Source organism: Ranitomeya variabilis, chromosome 5 (genome assembly GCF_051348905.1).
Source record: "Ranitomeya variabilis isolate aRanVar5 chromosome 5, aRanVar5.hap1, whole genome shotgun sequence".
Classification (NCBI taxonomy): domain Eukaryota; kingdom Metazoa; phylum Chordata; class Amphibia; order Anura; family Dendrobatidae; genus Ranitomeya; species Ranitomeya variabilis.
Window position 1 is genome coordinate 160,977,639 of NC_135236.1, and position 12,641 is coordinate 160,990,279.

Consider the following 12,641-nt stretch of genomic DNA (forward strand, 5'->3'; position numbering starts at 1 on the left):
GGGGTTTCATGAGCCAGTGCGCAATACACCTCGAGCTCCTGGCTACATGTTTTCCCACAGAGCGGGCAAAGGTGGGATTCGTTATATCTCTTCTGTCGGACACGGCATTGGAATGGGCTATGCCGCTGTGGGAGCATGGTGATCATGTGGTGCAGAGTGCTCCGCTGTTTTTCAGCACTCTGAAACAGGTCTTTTTGGGACCTCGAGTCAACCATGATACGGCACTGCAACTGTTGGCATTGACATAAGTCTTGTCCATGGTCAGCCATTTTGCCGTCCACTTCCGGATGTTAGCATCTGAGCTAGAGTGGTCAGATAAAGCCCTCATTCCTGTATTTTGGAGGGGGCTGGCTGACCATGTGAAGGACGCTTTGGCCACTAGGGAGATTCCCGCCACACTGGAGGAGCTAATAGCTGTATCCACTCGCATTGACCTCCTTTTTAACGGGGAGAGGTTAGAGCGAGCCCAGTGTAGGCAGAGGTTTCAGCTGGCTCCCACCTTCACCAAACCTTTGTAATCTCCGGTCCATGCGCCCGAGTCACATGAGGCCATGGAGGTGTCACAAGCGGGATCTAAGTCCCGGACCGCTCGTGCACTCAAGGTCTGTCATGTCTGCCGGAAGTCAGAACATATTGCCACCAGATGTCCCCAGAGGTCGGGGAAACATCAGCATCTAGTGGTAGTGGGTGGAGGTACACTAGACACGGCGAAGTTTGCCTCCAAACCATCCTTTAAGGGGACAATTACCAAAGGCTCATCCACTCATTCGGTAGAGCTTTGAGTGGATTCCGGGGCGGAGTCTGTTTAGCCTTGGGGCTGTACACTCAGGCAGGATGCTAGGGTCAGTGGAGGCAATTAGCCTTGGCTTAGCATCTGGTTCCTTCATGTGTGCAGTTAGCACAGAAGAGTTCCAGAGCAAGCACAACTTTTAGTTAGGGTTTTAGTCCCTGTATACAGCGTGACTCTGTGAGGCAACAGAACTCGCTTTCATTTCACACGGGGTGAAGTTTAACCCACGTGTGAGCTCAGTGTCCATCCGCCATTACATGCAGCAGGTATCTCTGCACGGTGGATCCCGGGCTGCGAATGCACCTCGTATCTATCACCCTATTACTTGGTGTGTTCCGCTAGCCCTAACATAATAGGGTTCAGCACCATTTGGAACTGCGTACCAGCACTACTTTTCAAAACACACCTGATAGTTATAAACACTTTCTGAAGGCCAATGATCTCACAAATGGACTGCTGATGAGGCATACCAGTTCACCGGGAACACTTACAGCTGACTACCTGAAGCTATTTGAGAGAATGTCGAAGTGGTGTAAAGGTATGTGCACACGCTGCAGATTTTGCTGCAGATCTGCAGCGGACTGGCCGCTGCAGATTCGCAGCAGTTTTCCATGCATTGTACAGTACCATGTAAACCTATGGAAAACAAAATCCGCAGTGCACATGCTGCGGAAAAAAAACATGTGGAAATGCTGCGTTGTTTATTCCGCAGCATGTCAATTCTTTGTGCAGATTCGGCAGCGATTTAAAACCGCAGATGGAATCCGCACAAAAACCACGGAAAAATCGTGGTAAATCCACGGTAATTCCACAGTAATTACGCAGTGCGGATTTCCTGCGGATTTACCAAAATCAGTACGGAAAAATCCACACACCTTTCCGCAACGTGTGCACATACCACTGTCGCCAAAATAAAAGTTGGGTACTTTTAAAAATCTAAGGTTTAACAGGTTTAACACATAGTCCACTTTGTTTCACACATGTTTTCCATCTCCTGTTTCCATAAAACCTTCATGTTTTTGCTGCCTCTAGTATAAATTTTTTATCTGAATTAGAAGAAGGAAAACCATTGCCTGTGTCCAAACTGTTGACTGTACTTGCTTGGACGTGTGTACAATCAGCAGTTATGTGGGGATGAGACATCATCACTCAACGCAGTACTGAGAAGCCCTATCAATGACTTTAATGTAGTCTATCATAAAATGAGAGCATGAGCAGACAACTATGTGTCGCCCAGGAGACCGAGGTACGCAGCACCAGATCAAAGAGGTCCGTCTCTTGAGGGGGATGTCACTAGTGGCTTGACCTGGTGCTGTGGCCTCAGGCGATGCACAGTGCAAGGGATATCATGAAGGAACAGACACTTACTTGATCAGCAGCAGGTCCTCTCAGCTGTGATGACACCGATCCTGGATCGATGGCTATTGTCCAAATGAAAGACTGAGGTGCTGAAACGTTTAACCAGTTTACTTCAACAAAAAGGGATTTGCAACCAATACTGTCACCGGAGTCTGTATAAGAACTCTGAATTACTTTGACCCTGTCAGGATTTCCACCTTTTATGCGCAGTTTCTGTATGGCCCTGCTGCTGTATGTGAACTGGCTGCCGACCCAATCTGTCTCTTCTGTGCTCTGGTTCGACGGACGACCCGAGTCCTTTTTGTCGGCTTACCCCCTTTGGGAGTACCGCTGAACTCTGTGTCTGTTGCTGCGTCTTACCCTGGTGAAGCTGATATCACCTCACTTTCTTCCGGTTGCTGTATTATATATAACGAATATAGCCACGGATCCGGTATCCGTCTCTGCGCCTATTTTGGGTAGAAATTATTGCTACCCGGTTCTCACAATGTCCTTTTTCTCTATTCCTCTTTTCCTATTATGGGTATTACGGGCCTATAATCCATCATAGGGCTGTTAGGAGTTCAGTTATACGACCTCGCACTTTCAGCTCCTCAACCCAACTGCCAGTCCTTTTCTCAGACCAGAATAGATCAAGGGGAGTCTCTGGAGCTCCCCCTTCTGGCCGGAGATGGTAGTGCAGTCTTACTATTTTAATATTTGTATTTGGTGTCAATAACTATTTTTGTGGCAAATACCCCTAGGGGCGCCACATTTCGCCACACTTAGTTAAGAACAGTACTCCGGGACTGTGGGACGATAACATTTTGAAATAACAATTAATATGTACAGAGTCTTAAAAATGAAAAGTTACAAAAACCACTCAAAGAAACAAAAAAAATGGAATTCTGTAAAGAGTCACTTCAAATAGCGTCCATTAATACAGTTTTATCCTTGAAGGTACTAGGAAGCAAAGTTCACAAAGCAGTCTTTCCGGAGCTTTGATTTAGTGTTTCCGGGCTGATAAAAGTTCAAGAATATGCAAGAAGTTCATACAGGTAAGTCTCTGTAGGTACTGGGCTTAAACGTTACAGAACGATAACAATGACTATAGTCTTATAGTTGGTAATCCGCATACCTGGCCGGTAATTGACCCTGGGTACTACGCTGGGATCTACGTAATAGCGGTGTCTCTTTATGTGGTGTACTACTGTCTACTGCGGATATAGTATCTGCCCTCTCTGCTATAGATAATTCCACCACTATGGGGTTGGCAAGTCCACCGTGAATGGGATCACTCTGATCAGGAATCTGTTCTTCCTGACCTGGAACCTCTTGTAGTACGGGGTCAGCCTCTTCCTGTCTTGGGACTTCTAATATTGGGTTCGGTGTTGGATAAAAGGCCACCATGGGAACCACTACTGCACCATGGTATGTTAGTAGGGTTTTGGGAAAGTCTCATATACAGGTGTGATACATTTCCTCCTCTTTTTCCTTTACTGGTTGAACCTGTATAGGTTGAATAACTTCTGATTCTGGCTGGACAACTTCTGGCTCTTTCAACATTTCCGGACATAATTTAAGATTGTCTCTTGACACTAGTACAGATGTTAAACCTCCGTTTTTGCTAATGAGACACATTTTAGGATTATCCATTCTTGTTGGTAAAACTGTGTAGGGTACGGCTTCCCATTGATTATCCAGTTTATTGGTTCGACGATTCCTCTTGAGTACTTGGTCACCCGGTCTTAATGGAGTTGCTAGAGCATTCTGGTTGAAAGTTCGCTCTTGTGTTTCTCTGGTTTGCTGGAGGCTTCTTTCCACACTCTCTTGCACTTGGCGATACTGCTTTTGCCGTACGACATCCCAATTGGAGTCTTGAACTTCTGCGTCTGGTTTCAGAATTCCCATTTCTAGATCGATTGGCAATTGGCCGGGTCTTGCACGCATAAGATAAGCTGGGGTGCAGTTGGTAGAGCTCACCGGGACATGATTATACAGATCCACCAAGTCAGGCAATTTCTCTGGCCATTGATTCCTTTCCGTTTCAGGTAAAGTCTTTAGTAGGTCTATCACAATATGGTTCATCTTCTCACATAAGCCGTTTGTTTGCGGATGATAGGCCGTCGTCCGGATCTTTTTGCAACCATACATATTACAGAATTCTCTGAAGATCTCTGATTCAAAGGCTGTACCCTGGTCAGTGAGAACCTGTTCCGGATATCCATGGGGTCTACAAAAGTACGTTTGGAATGCTTTGGCTGCTGTTTTTGCAGTTAGATCTTTTACTGGTACTACTACCAAGAAGCGTGAATAATGGTCCACGATGGTCAAGGCATAGACGTAACCGGACCGGCTCGGGGTCAACTTCACGTGGTCCATGGCTACCAGTTCAAGTGGTTGTTTGGTGATTATGGGCTGCAGTGGTGCTCTTTGGCTCTTTTGATCGTTCCCTCTGAGGTTGCACGAGCCACAGTTTCTACACCACTGTTCGATTGATTTTCTCATCCCGACCCAATAAAATCTTTCTCTCAGAAGTACTTCTAGCTTTTTCCAACCAAAGTGACAAGCACCATTGTGGTAAGCCTCGAGGACCATCTTCACATCTTGTTTAGTCACGATAATCTGCCAAACCCATTCATGTGTTTTCGGATTGGTGTATCTTCTACAGAGTTTCCCTTGATACAGGAACATTTTGCCTCTCTCTTTCCAGAGTTGATGCGTCTCTTCTGGGGCATCCTCATCGGGATATGCACTTTGCTCAGTCAATAGTTCCTTCACTAGCTTCACAGCCGGATTGCTATCTTGGGTGTCAGCCCATCTATGGTGTGCTAACGGATTAAAATTCACTTCTTGTTGTTTCTGATAGGTATTTGACTGACGATGTTTTGCCTTGGGCTGATGAAAGGCTGGTAGTTCAATTTCTTCAAGCTCCCCCGTTTCTTCTTCTACATCTCTCAAGTGTGGCATCCGGGATAGGGAATCGGCATTTCCATTCTTGCGACCTGCTCGATACTTGATCACGAAGTTGTAACTAGATAACCGGGCTATCCATCGCTGTTCTAACGCACCTAATTTAGCCGTGTCTAGGTGGGTCAATGGATTGTTGTCAGTATAGACAATAAATTCTGCACCAGTCAAATAGTGTTTGAAATGTTCAGTCACAGCCCAAACTACTGCCAGTAGCTCCAATTTGAAGGAACTATAATTTTCAGAATTTCTTTCAGTAGGCCGGAGTTTTCTACTTGCAAAGGCAATGACTTTCTCCCGACCTTCTTGCTTTTGTGACAGCACCGATCCCAATCCCACATTACTGGCATCGGTGTAGAGGATGAAAGGTTGATGGTAATCCGGGTACGCCAGAACTTCTTCTCCGGTTAGTGCTTTCTTTAGTTGTTCAAAGGAATCTTCTCTTTCGTCGTTCCACTGAAAAGGAGGGTTTCGGTTTGAAGGTTTCTTCGTCTGCCCTATCAAAGCATCTTGCAAGGGCGCTGCCAATTTGGTAAATCCTTTTATAAATCTACAATAGTAACCCACTAATCCCAAGAATTGCCTCACTTCTTTTGCGTTGGTAGGTCTTGGCCAATCCCTTATGGCAGTTATTTTCTCGGGATCCGGTGCTACTCCCTCCGAACTCACGATGTGCCCTAAGTATTGTACCTTTGGCTTGAGAAGGTGACATTTGGATGGTTTGATTTTCATACCATACTTGGATAAGGCTTCTAACACCTCTGCCAGGTCTGTTAAGTGCTGTTCGTAAGTCTTTGAGTAGACGATCACATCATCTAGGTACAGGAGGACGGTCTCGAAGTTCTTTTGTCCGAGGCAACATTCTATCAGTCGCTGGAAAGTACCGGATGCGTTGCAGAGTCCGAACGGCATGTGATTAAATTCGCTTAGACCCATTGGTGTGGTGAATGCCGTTTTTTCTTTATCTCTCTCAGCCACAGGGACTTGCCAATACCCGCTTGTTAAGTCTAAGGTGGAAAAATAATTAGCAGATTTCAAAGCAGTCAAGGACTCTTCTATCCTAGGCAAGGGAAAGGCGTCCTTATGGGTGATGTTATTAATCCGCCGGTAGTCTACGCACATTCTCATGGTTCCGTCCTTTTTTTTGACAATCACCAGAGGGGCCGCCCAAGGGCTACAACTATCTCTTATTACCCCGGCCTGTTTCATCTCTCTCAGCATGTCCTTCGCGAATTGATAGTGAGCGGGCGGTATGGGTCTATATCTTTCTTTTATCGGGGGATGGTCACCGGTGGGGATTGTATGTTCCACCCCTTCTATCCATCCGAAGTCCAATGGGTGTTTACTGAAGACCTGTTCATATTCCGTCACTAATCTATACACCCCTTGTCTTTGATGGATAGGTGTTGAATCTACACCCACGTCTAGCTGTTGGCACCAATCCTCCGATTCTCCATCTGAGCCGTTATTTTCCACCTGACAGGTCGATTCTAAGGGCTCAACGGTTGTGATGGCATTGTTGTCAACAGTATATAACTTTGCCACTGTAGCGTACCTTGGCAAAGTGACCTCTTCCTCTCCACAGTTCAAAAGTCGTACCGGCACCCGTCCCCGGTGTACCTCGACCACCCCTCGTGCCGTGAGTATAGTGGGCCTGCTGTCGGTGTACGCTGGTTCTATTAAGGCTTGATAGTCTTGTCCTTTAGTACCAATGGCCACTCTACACCATACCAGCATTTCTGTTTTTGGTGGGATTACAATAGACGTTGGATCACTCACCCTCACACTGCCGATTTCTCCACCTGCAACTTCTATCTGTTGCCTTAACATTAATACTTTTATTTCTCTCCGGAGAACTCTCTGCTGGCAGGATCGGGCAGTTTCAGCATTTTGTTGTAAGACAGAAATAACTTCGGAAAAGCAATTCTCTAACACCTTCATCCCTATCAATACAGTTGGTTCACAGTTCTGCCGATCAACATCAACGACAATTACACCCTGTTTCTTCAATTCTGCTTTACCAATCTTTATGGTCATCTCCCTGAATCCTAGTTTCGGTACCAACTTACCATTACTGGCCCATATATCTAGTTCAACATCAGAGGGTCCTTTATCAATATCTACCTCATCCCAGTACCTCTTATAAAGGATATATGGTATAGATGAAATCTGGGAACCTGTATCCAGCAAAGCGTTGAGGGGAATTCTGTCCAGCACGATAGGGATGATGGGTCGTCCTCCGATGTATCTGTCGTGCCAGGGTGTTGGGCCTTGAAAATTCATTCCTGCGAAGCGGCCCGCATTCCCAGGGGATTCCCGTTTAAATCACAATTTCGTGCAAAGTGGCCTGGCTGCTGGCAACGGTGGCAAATGGGCTGTCCATCCGGTTGGTAGCGGTCACGGGGCCGTCCTCTCCATGTCGGGTATCTCCGGGACCTCATCCATGGAACATCCTCTCTACGGTTTACCAACTCCATCTTGGGTTCTCTCATCTCCTGCATGGTTTTAGCCATTGAAGCAACAACATCAGTTAAAGAGTCAAGCTTTTGCTAAAGAGTCTCATTAGTAATGGGCCCCAGGGACTTAGCACTGGCACCGGACGTAGCTGATGTCACTGGCATTCCCCGTTGCTGAAGTGCATCTGCCATGGGTTGTGTGAGATCCTGATCTCGAGGTGCCTCTGCCAGCTGGAGACGTATAGCGCTCTTCTTTAATTGGGCAAATGTCAATTCAGGGTTCTTAAAAACAAGCATGCTCACATGCCCCCGGTGAGAAGTGGTGTAGCGTCCCTCAATAAATTGATCTCTCAGCAGTTTATCGGCTCCTGTGTTAAAAATGGGTTCAGCCAGTGTAAGTGATTTAAGGGCTTCCTGCAGGTTTAAGGCAAAATCTCTCACGCCCTCATTAGCTTTTTGTTTGCAATTAAAGAATCGTACTTTAGCTTTGCTGCTGGCAGTTGTTTCAAATGAAGCTTTTAATCCAGAAAATATGCATTCAACAGTACCTTTTAGATCAGTTGCCCATGCAGTGACTTCTCGCTTAGCATGGCCACTTAACTGTATCATCAGGAGACTAACACGCTGAGCTTCACCCACGGGGAACATATCAAAATGAGCCAGCATCTTTTCCCTGAAACCATCAAGGGTATTAGGTTCATTTTCATACATTGGAAGCCACGGGCCACCCGGGGTATATGGCATCAACACCGGCATGATGGGCGCCACTCCTTGCACTGCTGCGCTGCCAGGCTCTCTATCAACACTCTGTCTTTCAGCTGCATTAGCGTCACCGGGTGCTGCGGCATCTCCGTGCTGCGACATACTGTACCCCCTTAGTTAATCCAGACCCCTCCGGTCCCAGCTTCTGTCTAGATAATGTAGATTAATTCCTCTGTGCAGCAGGATGACAATGACATGCCCCCTGCTGCCTCTAACTGCCGCACGCTCTGTGATGGTGGATTTTGAAGTTTTTCAGTTAGACTGGGGCTTGGGTAATGACGTAGCTCGATTAACAGTTTTGTGCCTAACGGTTATGAGATGATCACATCAGGGGATGGCGGCCATTTTTACCCCATTATAACCAATGGAGAAAAGTCACTTTCAATAGTTTTCAATGGGGAACGGGATTTTCTTTAACAAAGTCAATTTCCAAGATTTTTCATCCAAATTTTCACAGTTTCAGACTCCAATTACGGCACACAATACCCGGTGTACGGGCTGGCCCAATCCTGTTCGTGACGCCAGTTGTGTCGCCCGGGAGACCGAGGTACCCAGCACCAGATCAGAGAGGTCCGTCTCTTGAGGGGGATGTCACTAGTGGCTTGACCCGGTGCTGTGGCCTCAGGCGATGCACAGTGCAAGGGATATCATGAAGGAACAGACACTTACTTGATCAGCAGCAGGTCCTCTCAGCTGTGATGACCCCGATCCTGGATCGATGGCTATTGTCCAAATGAAAGACTGAGGCGCTGAAACGTTTAACCAGTTTACTTCAACAAAAAGGGATTTGCAACCAATACTGTCACCGGAGTCTGTATAAGAACTCTGAATTACTTTGACCCTGTCAGGATTTCCACCTCTTATTATGCGCAGTTTCTGTATGGCCCTGCTGCTGTATGTGAACTGGCTGCCGACCCAATCTGTCTCTTCTGTGCTCTGGTTCGATGGACAACCCGAGTCCTTTTTGTCAGCTTACCCCCTTTGGGAGTACCGCTGAACTCTGTGTCTGTTGCTGCGTCTTACCCTGGTGAAGCTGATATCACCTCACTTTCTTCCGGTTGCTGTATTATATATAACGAATATAGCCACGGATCCGGTATCCGTCTCTGCGCCTATTTTGGGTAGAAATTATTGCTACCCGGTTCTCACAATGTCCTTTTTCTCTATTCCTCTTTTCCTACTATGGGTATTACGGGCCTATAATCCGTCATAGGGCTGTTAGGAGTTCAGTTATACGACCTCTCACTTTCAGCTCCTCAACCCAACTGCCAGTCCTTTTCTCAGACCAGAATAGATCAAGGGGAGTCTCTGGAGCTCCCCCTTCTGGCCGGAGATGGTAGTGCAGTCTTACTATTTTAATATTTGTATTTGGTGTCAATAACTATTTTTGTGGCAAATACCCCTAGGGGCGCCACAACTACATTATTACAAAACTTAAATATGATATTATAAATGTAGATGGGATAAGTTGAATGTATTATTCTGCAAGAACTGCCACTTAAAGGGAACCTGTCAACAGGATTGTGCACAGCAACCTACACACATTGTCAGGTCGGCACCTTCATACTGATTAAAATGATACCTTGGTTGATGAAATCCATCTTGTTTCTTAATCTTTATTTTCAATTTAGTGTTAATGATATGCTCGTGCCCTAAAGCGGGGTTCATGTACAGTATGTGCTGCTCTGATTATATATTCAGAATGCAGACTGCTGACAGGTCACTGATCCATCAGTCACCTGCCCCCTAGATTGCATAATAAATACTATCACATACTGAATGAATAAAAAAAAAACAGTTCTGCAGGCAGGTGCCGGCCATGGCACCTGAGCTGCAGGATAATTGCATGTGTAGTTTGCACTTATTCCCTTTTGCAGATTTACTTTAGCAATGTAAAAAAAACCCCTCATTTTGAAAATGGCGCCCGTCACGCCTGCACAGTAGCAGCTACCGGTTTGTATAGCGATCCAATAGCTGATGTTGCGCAGGTGCTAGCTGGGGATCGCCAACAGCTGCTATTACGTATGCACCTGCTACGCCATCTTGGTTTAGGACATTTTTTTTTCTTTTTTTCTTTTCCAGCAAGATGGTGCCACTGGCACCTGCGCAACAGCAGCTATCGGATCTCTATACAAACTGATAGCTGCTACTGTGCAGGCGTGGCAGGCGCCATGTTCAAAATGACTTTTCTTTTCTTTAACCTCGCTCACTCAAGTAAATCTGCAAAAGGGAATAAGTGCAAAGTACACGTGAGACTATGCTGCAGCGCAGGTGCCACGGCCAGCACCTGCCTGCAGAAGTGTTTTTTCTTTTTTTTTAATCAGTATGTGATGGTATTCATTATGCAAACTACGGGCAGGTCAGTGAGGGATCAGCGACCTGTCAGCAGTCTGCATTATGAATACCTAATCAGAGGACCACATACATGAACTCTGCCTTACGACATGAGCATATCATTGAGGCTACTTTCACACTAGCATCGTGCACTGCACATCGCTATGCGACGTTGCGGCACACTGACGCTAGCTGTGGAAGGGCCGCACAATGGGGGCAGCGGATGCTGTTTTTCAACGCATCTGCTGCCCCATTGTGAGGTGCGGGGAGGTGGGGTCGGAGTTCCGGCCGCGCATGCGCGGTCGGAAATGCTGCAGACGACGCACCAAAAAACGTTACATGTAAAGTTTTTTGGTGGCGACGGTCCGACGCAACACGACGCAACCATCGCACGACGGTTGCGACGTGTGGCAATTTGTCGCACTGCGTCGTTAATAATAGTCTATGGAGAAAAAACGCATCCTGCAAGCACTTTTGCAGGATGTGTTTTTTCTCCAAAACGACGCATAGCGACGTGCAGTGCACGACGCTAGTGTCAAAGTAGCCTAACGCAAAGCTAAAAAGAAAGATAAAGAAACAGCACAAGACGGATTTCATCACCAAGGTATCATTTTAATCAGTATAACATCGCTGACCTGACACTTTGTGTAGGTTACTGAGCAGAATCCTGCTGACAGGGTCCCTTTAAAGCTTATGATTGCATTCATTTAGCCATAGATTTCGTATGGCCTGGTTTGAAGCTAGTCTGTCTAGTCTACAGACATTAATTCTGATACTGTATCAGCTTTCATGTTCCTTCTGTGTATATTGCCTTATTAGATTAAGATGCTATGTTTATAAATTTGCAGTGAAGCAGAAATGCATCAAGTCTTTTAATCCAGGCTTGAAAATGTCCCAAAAGATAGGCTCGGTGCACTTATTTTATCATGACAGGCATGATGGAAATGCCCCATTGAGTTAATTGCATCGATTGAAATAATCAATAAAATGTAGTAATTGTTTGCTCCTGAAACTCACTGGTCGTAGCACACAGTTACGATCCTGGTTCACATTCTTTTATATAGAGCAGTGGGGGAAGTGTAGTGGAGAAGGTGTAAGTCAAATGATTTCAGAAGAAGCATGGCGGAGAAAACAGTCCTATTGATGTGAGCCTAAATCGAGGAGGGTGCAGGTCTACCTAGGATACATCCCAAGTGGATAATTCTGCCATTGGCGTAAAGTGACAACATCAATAAAAGGAATGGCTACCTAAGATCAGATATTGCAGCTTTGAAAAGAACCAGCATTTCCAATGTATCTCTTGCCCTCTATCATAATCTGCTCCTGAGTGTTAAGTGTTGCATCCAGCAAACAGGTGCAGCGACACTGATAACTCTGTCAGTTGAGTAACACTGGACCATTTTGCATATTTCTCTTAAGATGGTTAGAATAACCTCTTCCTCTATTAATCCTTTATTTAGTGGCTTGCTTCATTTATACATGACCATATGAACTAAAGGTACTATAGTATGCGCTCCAGTGGCTGATGGTAAGTTACTTTTTGCGAAAAGGATGCAGTTTTTGGTGCATAATTTGTTAATACAACGCAGAACATACCAATCATTTTGATGTGTAAAATGGCTGACAAAATATCAAATAACCCTTTTCTCACTTGGGATTTCAGGTTGCACATCAAGCAGCTTATATTCATAGAGCCATAGAAAACAAGGTTTCACTTAGCAAAATAAGATTAAAGAGTCTAAAAATTGGTAAAGAGGTTGAAAGCCTAATGATATTTGGAGGGAATTTGCCTGTTTTCATTTTCGAACGCAAATTGGCAAGGAAAATGTGAAATTTAAAAAAAGAAAGTCGTCTTAAAGTTCTTTCAGTTTTGCCAATTCTATATATCAAGAAAAGCTGCTACAATATACAGTAGGTAAGTCCATATGCCCATAGCAGGGGGTCTTAGCTAAAATTGGCTTTATCCGTTTCCCCCATGATTGGGAGTAGTT